We start from the raw sequence: 13904 nt of genomic DNA, 5'->3' as shown, positions 1-13904 counted from the left end.
CAAGTTTCAGATACTCAAAAAGTCTGTTTACCTTCCATCTCCTTTGAGCTGCTAGTATTTTTTCTTCTCACCACCCTATATATATTCCCTTTCTTGGACAATTTTATAATATACTTTTAGCCAAGATATTGTGGAAGGCAGGATGATTTCCAATTGGTAGAAGCATGAATGTTGTTAACTTAATCTTCCTTTAATATTCAGTGCATCACTTTATATTTCTCTATCACTTAACAACAACAAAAAGTGCCTTAACTTGAAAAAACTGATTTTTGGCTTTATATCTGACAGAAACCAGATTGGAAAACTGAGCTATGTCTCCAAAACAGGTTGGTATTACAATGTCTGGAGAGCTGTTAATTGCAGAGGCCTTGGCATTTTTGGGGAATGGGCTAGACAGGACAAGGTTGGTGAGATTGAGGTTTGCTGCTTTGCAAAGCAGCCCTGACATCTTAAATTGCATCCTACAGCAAGAGTGCTGTATTTTATTATATGCTATTATATGCGTATCACTTGCTGCACTCAAACAAGCACAGCTGTGTTATATGCCCACTTTTCAATTTCACCAATGTAAACAGTAACAAACTCACAGAACTCAATAAAACCACAAGTTCTAGAACCCATACCAGGGATATTTGAAAATTCAATCACAAAACTCAAAAGGAGGATTAGCTCTTTACATTAGGGTATTTATTGGAAGCTGTCCTGGCCTCTTGACAAGGGAGGCTCTGGGCAAGTGAGAATCTCCAGGCACAAGGCTTGGAAACTGCATATGCATTCCAAAACTCTGGGTCCTGTCTGTATCCAGTGCCTTTAACCCTGAGAGAAGAGAAAAGAAAGCAGGCCAATGAACAATTCCTTCTGGTTTTTAGCAGGGACGACAAAAATATTTCATTCCTGCAAAGACCTACACCAGCTACCATGATATCCCTTTTGCGTTTCTTATATAACTGTTAGGAGATTATATCCTTTGTTCATCTTAATCTTCCCTTAAGAATACCTGGAGAAAAGGAGATTTGTGTGGCTATTAAATATTGTATGCTGGCACACTTTAGACAGTATGGACAGTGGCCCAGAGTGTGGGTTCAAATTTCAGGTCTTTCTCTGATCGCTGTGTAATCTTGAGTTGACTGGTCTGTTCTTAGGTTATCCTGTTTATCACAGGGATGATGATGGTTCGACAAACCTTACACAAATATTGTGAAGACTAAAACAATTACATCTGTATAGCACTTAAAACACTGTCTGCCATATAAAAAAATCCTCAGTAAACTTGGATTATTACAATTTCACTAGTAAGACATACTAACTGATAAAGAGATCAATAATAAATGTGTGTGTTTAACTGTGGAATTAAAAAAAAAAAAAAAGCTGTCTGCCAGTGAGCCACTCAGCATGTACTACTGAGCATCCACATGTAACATTTTACTCTGGGTTCTGAGCTGACACCACTAATTCCCATCTTCTACAACCAGTAAGATTCCAGCAAATGAGGTTTCATGAGCACTGTTTGTAATGAATTTCAAAGTGGAAGGAGTGGGGAGAAAAAAAAATGGAGATATTGCCAAAGGGCTTTTCTCTATTTGTAGCTCCATCAAAGACAAATGAGTTAGGGTACACCTTAAGTGGCTACAAAATTTGCTTTCAGTTCAGGATAGTGACATTAATTATATTATTCAGATGATGGATTTACCTTGTAAACTTTAAAAAGATCAGCAAATTAAGATATTAGTGACATATTCCAAAAAGTAAAAGAATATAGTGTTCATTACATCAACATATAAATATTGAGGTGTTTTTTATAATTTTGTACTATGAAAATTGAATATTTGTCTATATTAGTATAGTACTTCATGGTATAAGATGCAACTGAGCTAACAAGTGTAAGTGATTAGAAGAAATAAAACATTTTATGTATAAGAAAATCTTTTTGAAACTAAATAAAAATATAAATACTATTTAAATGTTTAAATTTTATAATCCCCTTAATATATCACAAGTATCTAGGTTGGGTGAATATAAGCGCTAATAGGTCTAAGAAAATGTATACACCCTGCTTTAAAAAGAAGTATCTACTAGACATTACTAAATGTCTGATGCATTATTTTCATATTTAAAAAGAGGTGCCTACTAGACATTGCTAAATGTCTGATGCATTATTTTCTTCTATCTTCATAGAAAACGATAGCTATTCAATTTTAGTCATCATATGTAACTTAGTACAGTATTGCATAAAAGAGAATTATTTTGGCCTTTGTCCTGGGTTCCGGGAAAGCAACTTCTAAACTCTTAGAATTTGAGTGGGCCCTCAGACCATACCTGACTTTTACTAAGGTGATAACAGAATAGGGGGACCAATCATGCCAGAAAAAAAATCACAGTGTGATTAGAGAACTGGAGCTTTGAGTAGTGTCATATTTGCCTGACCTCCAGGGAGATGGGGGGCTGGAGATTCAGTTCAACCATGAAGCCAGTAATTCAAGTAATCATGCCAATGTCATGAAACCTCAATAAAAAATCTGACTCTAGTTAGCTTCCTGGTAAACACATCAATGTGCTGGGAGTGTGATAAATCCTAACCCACAGAGAGATGGCATGAAAGCTTTGTGTTTATGACCCTCCTAGGACTCACCCCATGGATCTCCTCAACTGACTGGTCCTGATTTTTGTCCTTTATAATAAAACTTTAATCATCAGTAGAGCACCTTCTTGAGTTCTGTGAGTCATTCTAGAAAATGATCATACTTGAGGGGTTGATGACAACACGTGAATTTGTAGCTAGTTGGTCAGAAGTGTGGGTGGCCTGGAGATCCCAAACTTGCGTGAAGTGAAGGCAGTCTTGAGTTACAAACTCTGGGTGTTTAGAGTCAGACTGAATTGCAATACTATACTTACACTGCTAAAAAAGTAAAAATAATAGTAATTGTGTAATGGTTACAATGGTACACACACATACATACATATTTCTGATTACAAAAGGAGTATGTTTTCATTTTTAGAAAATCAAGAAATAAAGTATAAAAATGTGAATATATCCTTAGTTTAACTTTCTCAAAATAACTATACTTAAAATTTTGGTGGATTTCCTGTGCGTGTCTGTGTGTGTACGTGTGTGGTGTACAGGTTTTTGGTTTTTATGTGTATGCAGGCAGGGATAATAAAAATTCTGAAAAACATATTGTGAACTGACCATTTTTTAAATGTAAGGTACCAATAATTGTTTAATTAAACCATTTCATTTTTGTTAGTTTTGCTTTTCTGGTATTATGATTAATGCTGTAAAATATACCTTTATATAAATGATTCAGGATATCTCTGTCTATTCTCTTATTTAAAAAATCATTTCACTAGGATTCATGTTCTATAAGTGATTTTTTTTTTACAATGTAGGGAACATTTTGACAAATTATTTTCTTTTTAGTAAGTCTCAGTTTAAACCCAAATCACATGTGAGTGACAGTCTTAGTGCTATTAAATTCCTTTAAACTGCCAACTTGATAAATGAACACTGTCTTTTGTATTATCATGCCGTTAAATATAATTCTTAGTTCCTTAAATATTAAAAATACTAAAAATGTGTGTCCTGGAAGTAAAAGTTTAATTTATATGGTGGCTTAATAGATTTTAAAGAGTCACTAATGTAAAAGTATTATAGGGGAGGAGGTTCCGAGGACTGTATTTACTAAAAGTAATTTTAAGTAAATTTAAACTTAAAGATTTTACTTTAAGATTTAAAAGGATTTCCCAATCTTCCCTCTTTAAGTTAATCTTTAAATGCCTATTACTAATCAGAACATATAAAACTTCTATTCATTTATTCCAATACAACAACATAAAGACAAATGGAAAGTTAATGAATCCTAGGCAAACAGCCCCAAATTGCAGGTTTAAAAGCATGTTACCTGTGGATTCTAGACTGAATATTAAAATAGCTGGGCTACTACCCTTCTAAAAGAGAGTATGGCCTCTGACCCATCCCAAATCTTACCTATTTAGGGTATAACTAGATTTCTGCAGTAAAGCACTAGACTTATGTGTTCTTTTACTTATCTTTAAAAAACATTTCTTAGTATAAAAAAGGCTGAGATTATTATTTTTGTGGCTAATAAATCAGAATCTCATTCCATTACTGATCCCCTTCTATCTTTAAATTGTATTTAACAAAAAACATTAAAAACCAGTTTCATAAACAGTTTACAAATATTTATCCATTTAATTTCATTTAAAAATAAAGGCATTACAACCGAGGTAGAAACTGAGGCAAAGAGAATTCAAATGAAGGCCTTTCCAAGGTCACAGCTAGTAAGATGTACCACCAGGATCTGACCCAGCAATCTACCTCCCTGAAGGCCACAGTATGTGGCTGCTTCATGAGGCATGCCTTCTTCTTATTCACTACAGCTACCTGTCTTTTGTCCATACCAGAACTCTTCCGTGTTTATCCTTGAGGTAGGATGGAGTGGAAAAACAGACTAGAAAAGTAAATACAATTTAATGAGTCACTTTTTTCTGTCTTTGTAAAATGGCTGTTCTGGTGATAAGTTTGGTAGAATCAAAAAAGCAGAAATGACTAGTTAAAATATGCTTTTATTTGAGTACAGCATTCATTTCACAATTGGGTGGGCCTGGTCTTTGAGATGTTTTTCAGTAATGGTGAAGCATTTGTATCAATCCATCTAGTGCAGCTCAGCAAAAGTTTTGTGGATTTCAAATAACTAATTCATATGTGACCTTACCATGGATAATAAAAAAGCTAGCTGTTAATTTTAAACTGAGGCAGTTTATGTATTTTAGTAAATATAGTGAGATAGGTGAAGAGTTCTTTTCACAAAGAATTCTAAAAAAACATTTCTCATCAGATAAACATAGTTCATCTGAAAGATACTTTTTGTTGGCATTCTCCACACATTCCTCCCTGGAAAGTAACCCAAGGGGAGATAGTATTTATGAAAGGGAGTGTTGGGGTCTTTGCCATCCTACTATGGCCGGACAAAGTCGCTGGACCAAAAAGAAAATACTATTGTCTCTTTCTTGCTTAGAGGTGTTGCTGTGTAACAGAGAAAGTGAGGAGGAGTAGAGGAGGAGGGACAGTGGAGAGGAAGCCTCCTAGTAAGGACACTGAGAGAGGGAAAGAAAGAGAGGGATGGGAGAAAGAAAATTAGCAGGAATAAGAGTAAACAGTTTTAAAGAAGTAAGAACCTTAAAGAGAATTAAATTTGAAAGACACTTCAGCTAGAAGGTAAGCTCCGTAAGGGAAGAGATTTTAAGCATGTTTTTGTGGTACAGTACTTTGTTATTATTTTTCCTTTTTTAATGTTTATTTTAGGTTCAGGGTGAACAAGTGCAGGTTTGTTACATGGGTAAATTATATGTCAGTGGGGTTTGGTGTACAAATGACTTCATCACCCAGGTAGTGAGCATAGTAACTGACAGTAGTTTTTCAACCCTTACCCGCCTCCCACCCTCTGCCCTCAAGAAGGCGTCAGTGTCTATTGTTCCCCTCATTGTATCCACGTGTACTCTATGTTTAGCTCCCACTTATAAGGAGAACATACAGTATTTGGTTTTCTGTTCTTGTGTTAACTCCCTTAGGATGATGGCCTCTAGCTGCATCCATGTTGCTAATAGGACATGACTCCATTCTTTTTAAGGCTGCATAGTATTCCATGGAGTATATGTACCATATATTATTTATCCAGTCCACCATTAATGGACAACTAGGTTGATTCCACGTTGTTGCTATTGTCCTGCAATGAATACAGAAGTGTATGTATTTTTTTGGTTGAACAATTTATATTCCTTTGGGTATGTACCCAATAATGGGACTGCAGAGTCAAACGGTAATCCTGTTTTCAGTTCTATTAGAATCTCTAAACTGCTTTCCATAGTGGGTGAACTAATTGACATTCCCACCAGCAGTGCATATGCATTCCTTTTTCTCTGTAATTTCACCGACATCTATTATTTTTGACGTTTTAATAATAGCCATTCTGACTGGTATGAGATAGCATATCATATTGTGGTTTTTATTTGAATTTCTCTGATTATTACTGATGTTTAAAATGTTTTTTATGCTTGTTGACCACATTTATGTCTTCTTTTGAGAAATGTCTGTTCATGACTTTTGCCCATTTTTTAATGGGGTTGTTTTTCACTTGTTGATTTGTTTAAATACCTTATAGATTCTAGATATTTGACCTTTGTCAGATGCATAGTTTGTGACTATTTTCTCCTATTCTGTATGTTGTCTATTTACTCTGTTGATTGTTTCACTCTCCAGAAGCTTTTTAGTTTAATTAGGTCCCACTTGTCTATTTTTGTTTTGGTTACAATTGCTTTTGGAGACTTCATCACAAAATATTTTCCAAGGCCTATCTCTAGAATGGATGTCCTAGGTTTTCTTCTAGGACTTTTTACAATTTTAAGTCTTACATTTAAGTCTTTAATCCACCTTGAGTTGATTTTTGTATATGATGAAAGAAAGGGGTCCAGTTTCAATCGTCTGCATATGGCTAGCCATTATCCCTGCACCTTTTATTGAGTCCTTTCCTCATTGCTTGGTATTGTTGACTTTGTTAAAAATAAGATGGTTTTAAGTGTGCAACTTTATTTCTGTTCTATTGTTCTATATGTGTTTTTGTACTAGTACCAACTTGTTTTGGTTACTGTGGCTTTGTAATATAGTTTGAAGTCAGAGAGTGTGATGCTTCTGGCTTTCTTCTTTTTCTTTAGGATTGCTTTGGCTATTTGGGCTCTTTTTGTTCCACATAAATTTTAGAACCATTTCTTTCAAATTCTGTGAAAAATGACATTGGTAGTTTGATAGGAATACGATTGAATCTGTACATTGCTTTGGGCAGCAGAGCCATTTTAATGATAATCGTTCTTCCTATCCATGGGCATGGAATGTTTTTCCATGTGTTTGTGTTATCTCTGATTTCTTTCAGCAGTGTTTTGTAATTCTCATTGTAGAGATCTTTCACCTCCCTGGTTAGCTGTATTCCTAGGTATTTTGTTTTATTTGTAGCTATTGTGAATGGTATTGCATTCTTGATTGGTTCCTGATTTGGCCATTACTGGTGTATGGAAATGCTACTGATTGTTTTACACTGATTTTGTATCCTGAAACTTTACTCAAGTTGTTTATCAGTTCTAGGAGCCTTTGACAGAGACTATGGGAGTTTCTCTATAGGTACAGAGTTATATCATCTGTGAAGATAGTTTGACTTCCTCTACTCCAATTTGGAGTACATAGAGCCATGTCTGCATATGGTAGGTACTCAATTAATATTGCCTAATGAGGTTTTTTTACTGTATAAAAACCTGTGCTACATCCTTTAAGAAAATCTACATTACAAGCTTGAATTATGCTTCCACATCTCTGAACATACTTTTGACTTCCCATATTTGACTGTCTATAGATTCTGGATAATGTACCACAAGATTGATGAAGTTTACAGGCATCAATTTCTTTAACAAAAACAAGGTTGTATATTTTTAAGTTTCATTTATTTAAAAGCTTTTTCATCATTAATTTACATAATAAACAGTTCCTTTTCAATTTGCGTATTTTGGCACTTTCGAATTCATCTATATTATTTCATTGTTTGGCTCATAATACATATTATAAAATATAATTCTCTCAGCCACATACTATCTTGGGAACCCTGCTTTGTAGAAATAACTGAATATGTTAAACTATTTATAACACTAAACCACGGTACTAGAAAAGGTAGGTAAAATAGTCATATTTCAAAATTTTTGAACAGATAACTGTTGTTACATTTCAATTTAAAACTAAATTGAATGAGGCCCAACAGTAAGTAGGAAGTCTTTTAAATGAAAATTTCTAATATTTTTCAGAAATATTTTTCAGAGGCCAAGTTAGTATTCTACAAAACAAACCCTACTGAAAGTTACCTTCTGTATACTTGCTGCCTTCTCCTTCACACCCCATCACCCTCATGTTGCTTTCAAACCATCCAGCATACCTCACTACTATACTTTATAATGGTTAAGTAGGCTGTTCTTCTGGGTTCTCTTTCAAATTCCATTTGGTAAAGGTTTTGAAATATATTTATCATTTGAAATTACCCATGAACTAAAAAAACCAAAAAACAAAATAGGTCATATGTTCCAGTTATGGATAAGATGCAGTAAACAGACACCAACCTGTCTCTCCCACTAAATATAATTAATTAACCTAAAGAGAATGAATGAAGAGCTATTTGAAGACTGTGAAAATTAAAAAGTAGCAAGAACATGGGAGAGAAGGCCAGAAAAAGTACAATCAAACCAGAGCAAGTTTTACATTTTTCTCTGGTATCCCTGGTCCAATACTGGTTCAAGGCATCCTGAAACATAGTAGTAGACACCAGATGCAGAGACAGCTCCAGGAGAAGCCCTCCAGGAGAAGAAATACTCATTCCCCTGCTCAAACCAGAAGGAAAATGAGCATTACTAAAGCTCAAATGAGTGGGAAAAGTCACAGGTTTTTTTTTTTGTTTTTTTTTTTTTTTTAATTTTCTCCATTCTGTCATGTTCTAGATCCTGGATGTCCCATGGTAAAGAAAGCAGTAATTGTATCAGAGAAGGCCCACAGGTGTGGAAAACACTAAAGGAGATAAATCTTCCTCGACACAAGGAGGAGCTGTGGCCCAAAACGAATGAGGTGCACCCTGTTGCCTTTTTTCTCAGCCTTCCTGTGACTTTGCCTTGAATGCAAGTGAATTTGGGGGATGCACAGAGATGATAAGGGTAAATAAAGCCTCATTTTTTTCTGGCAGGAAAACAAAATAGGAGAGACCCAGAAGATTGGTAAGTATCAAGGAGATCATGGAAAAGATGCAGCTTAGGATTGTCCCTATAAAGTTGTTTATGAACTCCTCAGCTAATCCAGGAGTAATGAATGCATGGATCTGATCCTACGTGTCGGATCCTAACAAAGACTTTAGAACTGAAATAAAAGAGACCACTGCTCAGGTATCAGACTTGCCATGGGTTATGCACACACAAAAGATATCTACATATCATGGCAAAGACTTTGAATATTAAACTAACTGACATTGAAATCATAACATACAAAAGGCTAGCCAGAACTTTTGGCCTCAATCCAAGTGGATCAGCAGCCTGCCAAAACACTAAGAAAATCAATTAGCTCCAAAGCATTTCTGTAAGGCTCAGGATCTCATAAAACAGCATGCAAATGTCTATAATATAAAATTATATCACAAAAAGAACCTCCACTAATGTGGAAAAAGAAAATCAAAAGATGATGATATGGTTCAGATATGTGTCCCCACCCAAATATCATGTTGAACTGTTATCCTCAACGCTGGAGGTTGGGCCTGATGGGAGGTGACTGGGTCAGGGTGTGGTTTCTAATGCTTTAGCCCCATCTCCCTACTGCTATTCTTAATAAGAGTTCTCATGAGATCTGGTTGTTTAAAAATCTGTGTCACCTCTCCCATCTCTCTTTTCCTCCTACTCCAGACATATGAAGTGATGTCTCCCCATTTGCCTACTGCCATGATTGTAAGTTTCTTGAGGCCTCCCCAGAAGCCAAGCAGATTGCCAGCATCACACTTTCTGTACAGCTTGTGGAACTGTGAGTCAATTAAACCTATTTTCTTTGTAAATTATCCAGGCTCATGCATTTTTTTTTTTTTTACAGCATTGCAAGAATGGACTAATACAGAAAATGGGTACAAAGGAGTGGGGCATTGCTATAAAGATACCTGAAACAGTGTAAGCAGCTTTGGAACTGGGTAACAGGCAGATGCTAGAATAGTTTGGAGGGCTCAGAAGAAGACAGGTAAATGAGGGGAAAATGGAAACTTCCTAGAGAATTGTTCAATTGTTGTGACCAAATTGCTGATGTTGATATGGACAATAAGGTCCAGGCTGATGCAGTCTTAGGGGGAAATGACAGATTTCTTCTTGGGAACTAGAGCAAAGGTACTTCTGTTCACTTTAACAAAGGAATTCACTTTATTGTACCCCTGCCTTAGAGATCTGTGGGACTTTGAACTTGAGAATGATTATTTCAGGTATCTGGCAGAATAAATTTCTAAGCAGCAAAACATCAGGATGTGAGCTGGCTGCTTCTAATAGCCTATGCTCATATGTGCAAGCAAAGAAATAAATGATCTAAAACTGGAACTTGTATTTAAGAGGGAAGCAGAGCACAAAAGTTTGGAAAATTTGCAGCCCAGACACGTGGTAGAAAAGAAAAATCCATTTTCAGGGGAGGAATTCAAGCAGGCTTGAGAAATTTGCATAACTAAAAGGAAGAAAATTGCTACTAGCCAAGACAATGGGAAACATGCTTTGAAGGCATTTCAGAGACTTTTTAGCCAGTCCCTCCCATCATAGGACTGGAGGCTTAGAAGCAAGAATGGTTTGCTGGGCCAGGCACAGGGCCCTGCCATGCTGCACAACCTTAGGACACTATTCCCTGCATTCCAGTTGTCTTTAAATCCTGGGTTCAAGTGAATCTCCCACATCAGCCCCCAGGATAGCTGTGACTATAGGCAAACGCCACTGTGCCCAGCTAATTTTTAGATTTTTTTTTTTTGTAGAGATAGGGATCTTGCTTTGTTGCCCAGGCTGATGACAAACTCTGGGCTTCAAGTGATCCTCTGTCGTGGCCTCCCAAAGATCTGGGATTACAGGCATGAGTCACCATGCTTGGCTTTAAATGCTTCAAAGTAAGTTTGATGAAGAAAGCAAAAACTGTAAAATTCTTCAAGGAGGTTCATAATGTATGTAGGTGTAATACCTAAGACAATAACATAAATTGATGAGTATATGGGGACCTACACATGATGGTTAATACTTCTACATTAGAAGAGACTGGGGGGGGGGGGTGGAGGACGGGGCCCCTAGAGTCAACACTAAAATCAATATTCACAAAGATACAGTCTAAAATATAACAAATGCTACAAAAAATTCAAATAGCCTTAAAGAGCCCTTAAAATGCATAAGATAAAGAAGAACAAAAAGGAGAGCAAGCATGAAGAAATTCAAACATACCAACATTTACATTTAAAATCAGGTACTAAGCATATAAACAGAGAGACTGTGATTAGCAGAATGGTTGAATGCATATATATATTTTTAAATGACCCTGATATTGTTTGGCTGTGTCCTCCCCCCTCGGATCTCATCTTGAATTGCAAGGTATTGTGGGAGGGACCCAGTGGGAGGTAACTGAATCATGGGGGCAGGTCTTTTTTGTGCTATTCTTCTGATCGTGAATAAGTCTCATGAGATGTGATGGTTTCATAAGGGGAAGTTTCCCAGCACAAGCTCTCTCTCAGCCTGCTGCCATCCACAGATGTGACTTGCTCCTCTTTGCCTTCACCATGATTGTGAGGTTTTCCCAGTCATGTGGAACTCTAAGTCCATTAAACCTCTTTCTTTTGTAAATTGCCCCATCTTGGGTATGTCTTTATTAGTGTGAAAATGGACTAATACAGACTCAATTACATGCTCTCTAAAAGAAACTAACTTCAAATGTAATGATAAAGTAGAAAAAGATGAAAGAGAAAAGGATGAAAGAAAGAAGGAATAGAAAGATACACTATGTAGACACTAATACGAAGAAAGTTAGAATGTAAAACATACAGAAAACAAGTAGCAAAACATCTGACATAAATCTTACCTTATCAGTAATTACCTTAAATGTAAATAGATTAACCAATCCAATCAAAAGGTAGAGTACTGGCAGAATGGATTGGAAAAGGAAAGAGAAAACACAACACAATTTATAAAGACAAACATGTTGAACAGAGGGGTGTACTTTGCATTAACCAAAGAAGAGCTGCAGTGGCTATATTAATCTCATACAAATAAAACTTTAAGACAAAAACTAATACTGAAGACTAAGAAGAATATTTCATAAAGAGAAGAGAAAATTAATCCATCAGGAAGATATAACAACTATACCTTTATGTGCACATCACAATAAAGTCCCAAAATACACAATCAAACGCTGATGAAATTGAGGGGAAATATGCACAATGAACCAATTAGATCTGAACTATCTGTGTAACACTGCAACCAACAATAGCAGAATACATTATTTTCGAGTACATATGAAACATACACCAAGAGAGAACATTCATTAGGCTATGAAATGGGCCTCAGAAAATTTTTAAAAATTCAGTTAAGCAGGAGTTGCTTTAAAGCAACAAAGATCAAAAAAAGAAGCAAAGAAGGATATTACATAATGATAAAAGGATCAATGCAACAAGAAGAGCTAAAGATCCTAAATATATATGAACCCAATACAGGAATACCCAGATATATAAGACTTATAAAGAGGCTTAGACTCCCACGGAATAATAGTGGGAGACTTCAACATCAATATTAGACAGATCAATGAGACAGAAAACTAACAAGATATCCAGGATTTGAACTCAGATCTGGAACAAATAAACTTAATTAACATTTATAGAACTCTCCACTTTAAATACACAAAATATACACTCTTATCAGTACCACATCACATCTATTTACAGGTTTAAATGAAATATTGGTTGGCTGTTTGTTTGTTATTTTCTTCCCTCATTTTTTTTTCATGTCTCTAAAAAAAAAAAATTCAATTAATCATATAAAATATTCTCTGAATACCATGGAAAGTTAAATTATAAATCAACAATAACAAAGTTGAGGAAATTCAAAATATGTGAATATTAAACAACAGTCTCTTAAGCAATGGGTTGGCAAAAAATTCACAAGAAAATTTTGAATATGTTTTGAGATCAATGGGGAGAATGAAAAGAAAAAAGGCAACAAACTTATGGACTACAGCCAAATAAATGTTTTGAGGCAAATTTATAGCTGTAGATAAAAATAATTTTAAAGAAGAAAGCTCTTGGCTGGGTGTGGTGATTCATGCCTGTAATCCCAGCGCTTTGGGAGGACAAAGTGGGTAGACTGCCTGAGGTCAGGTGTAACAAGGCCAACCTGGACAACACGGTGAAACACCATCTCTATTAAAAATACAAAGAAATTAGCTGGGCATGGTGGTAGGTGCCCGTAATCCTAGCTACTCAGGAGGCTAAGGCAGGGGAATTGCTTGAACCAGGGAGGTGTAGGTTGCAGTTTAATTATGGTTAATAGGGTTAACCATATCCTCTAGCAATTTCATTTCTAGGTATATACGTTAGAGAAATAAAAATAAATGCCTTCACAAAAACATGTTCATAACATCATTACACATATTACCCAACAAGTAGAAACAACTCAAATATCCATCAACTGATGAACTGATCAATTTTTAAATATCCCAGCCGGATGCAGTAGCTCACGCCTGTAATCCCAGCCCTTTGGGAGGCCGAGGCAGGTGGCTCGCCTAAGGTCGGGAGTTCGAGACCAGGCTGACCAATATGGAAAAACCCTATCTTTACTAAAAATATAAAATTAGTCTGGTGTGGTGGTGCATGCCTACAATCCCAGCTACTTGGGAGGCTGAGGCAGGAAGAATCTCTTGAACTCAGGAAGCAGAGGTTGCAGTGAGCAGAGATCATGCCATTGCACTCCAGCCTGGGCAACAAGAGCAAAATTCCATCTTAAAATAAAAATACATACATACATACATACATACATACATACATACATATCCCTACAATGGAATATGGTTCAGTCATACAAAGTAATTCAGTACTAATTACATGCTACAACCTGCATGAGCCTTGAAAACATTACACTACTAGAAATAAGTCAATCACAAATAAAAACCAAATAGTACAGGGTTCTACTGATGTAAACTATCCAGAATAGGCAAGTTTTTAAAGGCATAAAGTAGATTTGTGATTTCAAGAAGATGGGAAATGACTGCTATCGGACATGTGTTTACTTTTGGAATTATGAAAATATTCTAACATTAGATTGTAGCGATA

At 35.9% G+C, this 13904-nt stretch overlaps 1 protein-coding gene across 4 annotated transcripts in view; it reads right to left on the bottom strand.

Moving 5' to 3' along the window:
• The window catches only part of PLSCR4 (phospholipid scramblase 4), a 59551-nt gene that overhangs the window by 36379 nt on the left and 9268 nt on the right, over positions 1–13904 (bottom strand). The window contains exon 1 of one of the 4 annotated variants that reach the window (XM_032264096.1): positions 13450–13489. The exons of 1 other annotated variant lie outside the window; for it this stretch is intronic. The gene's annotated coding sequence lies outside the window, so the exon portion shown is untranslated. Of the gene's footprint in view, positions 1–11662; positions 12146–13449; positions 13490–13904 lie in introns of those variants that run through there. 2 more of the 4 variants (XM_032264106.1, XM_032264088.1) reach the window with 2 other exon arrangements.

This window comes from Sapajus apella, unplaced genomic scaffold, assembly GCF_009761245.1.
Source record: "Sapajus apella isolate SASKATOON/1434 unplaced genomic scaffold, GSC_monkey_1.0 scaffold4, whole genome shotgun sequence".
In the NCBI taxonomy this organism is placed as follows: domain Eukaryota; kingdom Metazoa; phylum Chordata; class Mammalia; order Primates; family Cebidae; genus Sapajus; species Sapajus apella.
This window is presented reverse-complemented; position numbering and strand designations above follow the sequence as displayed.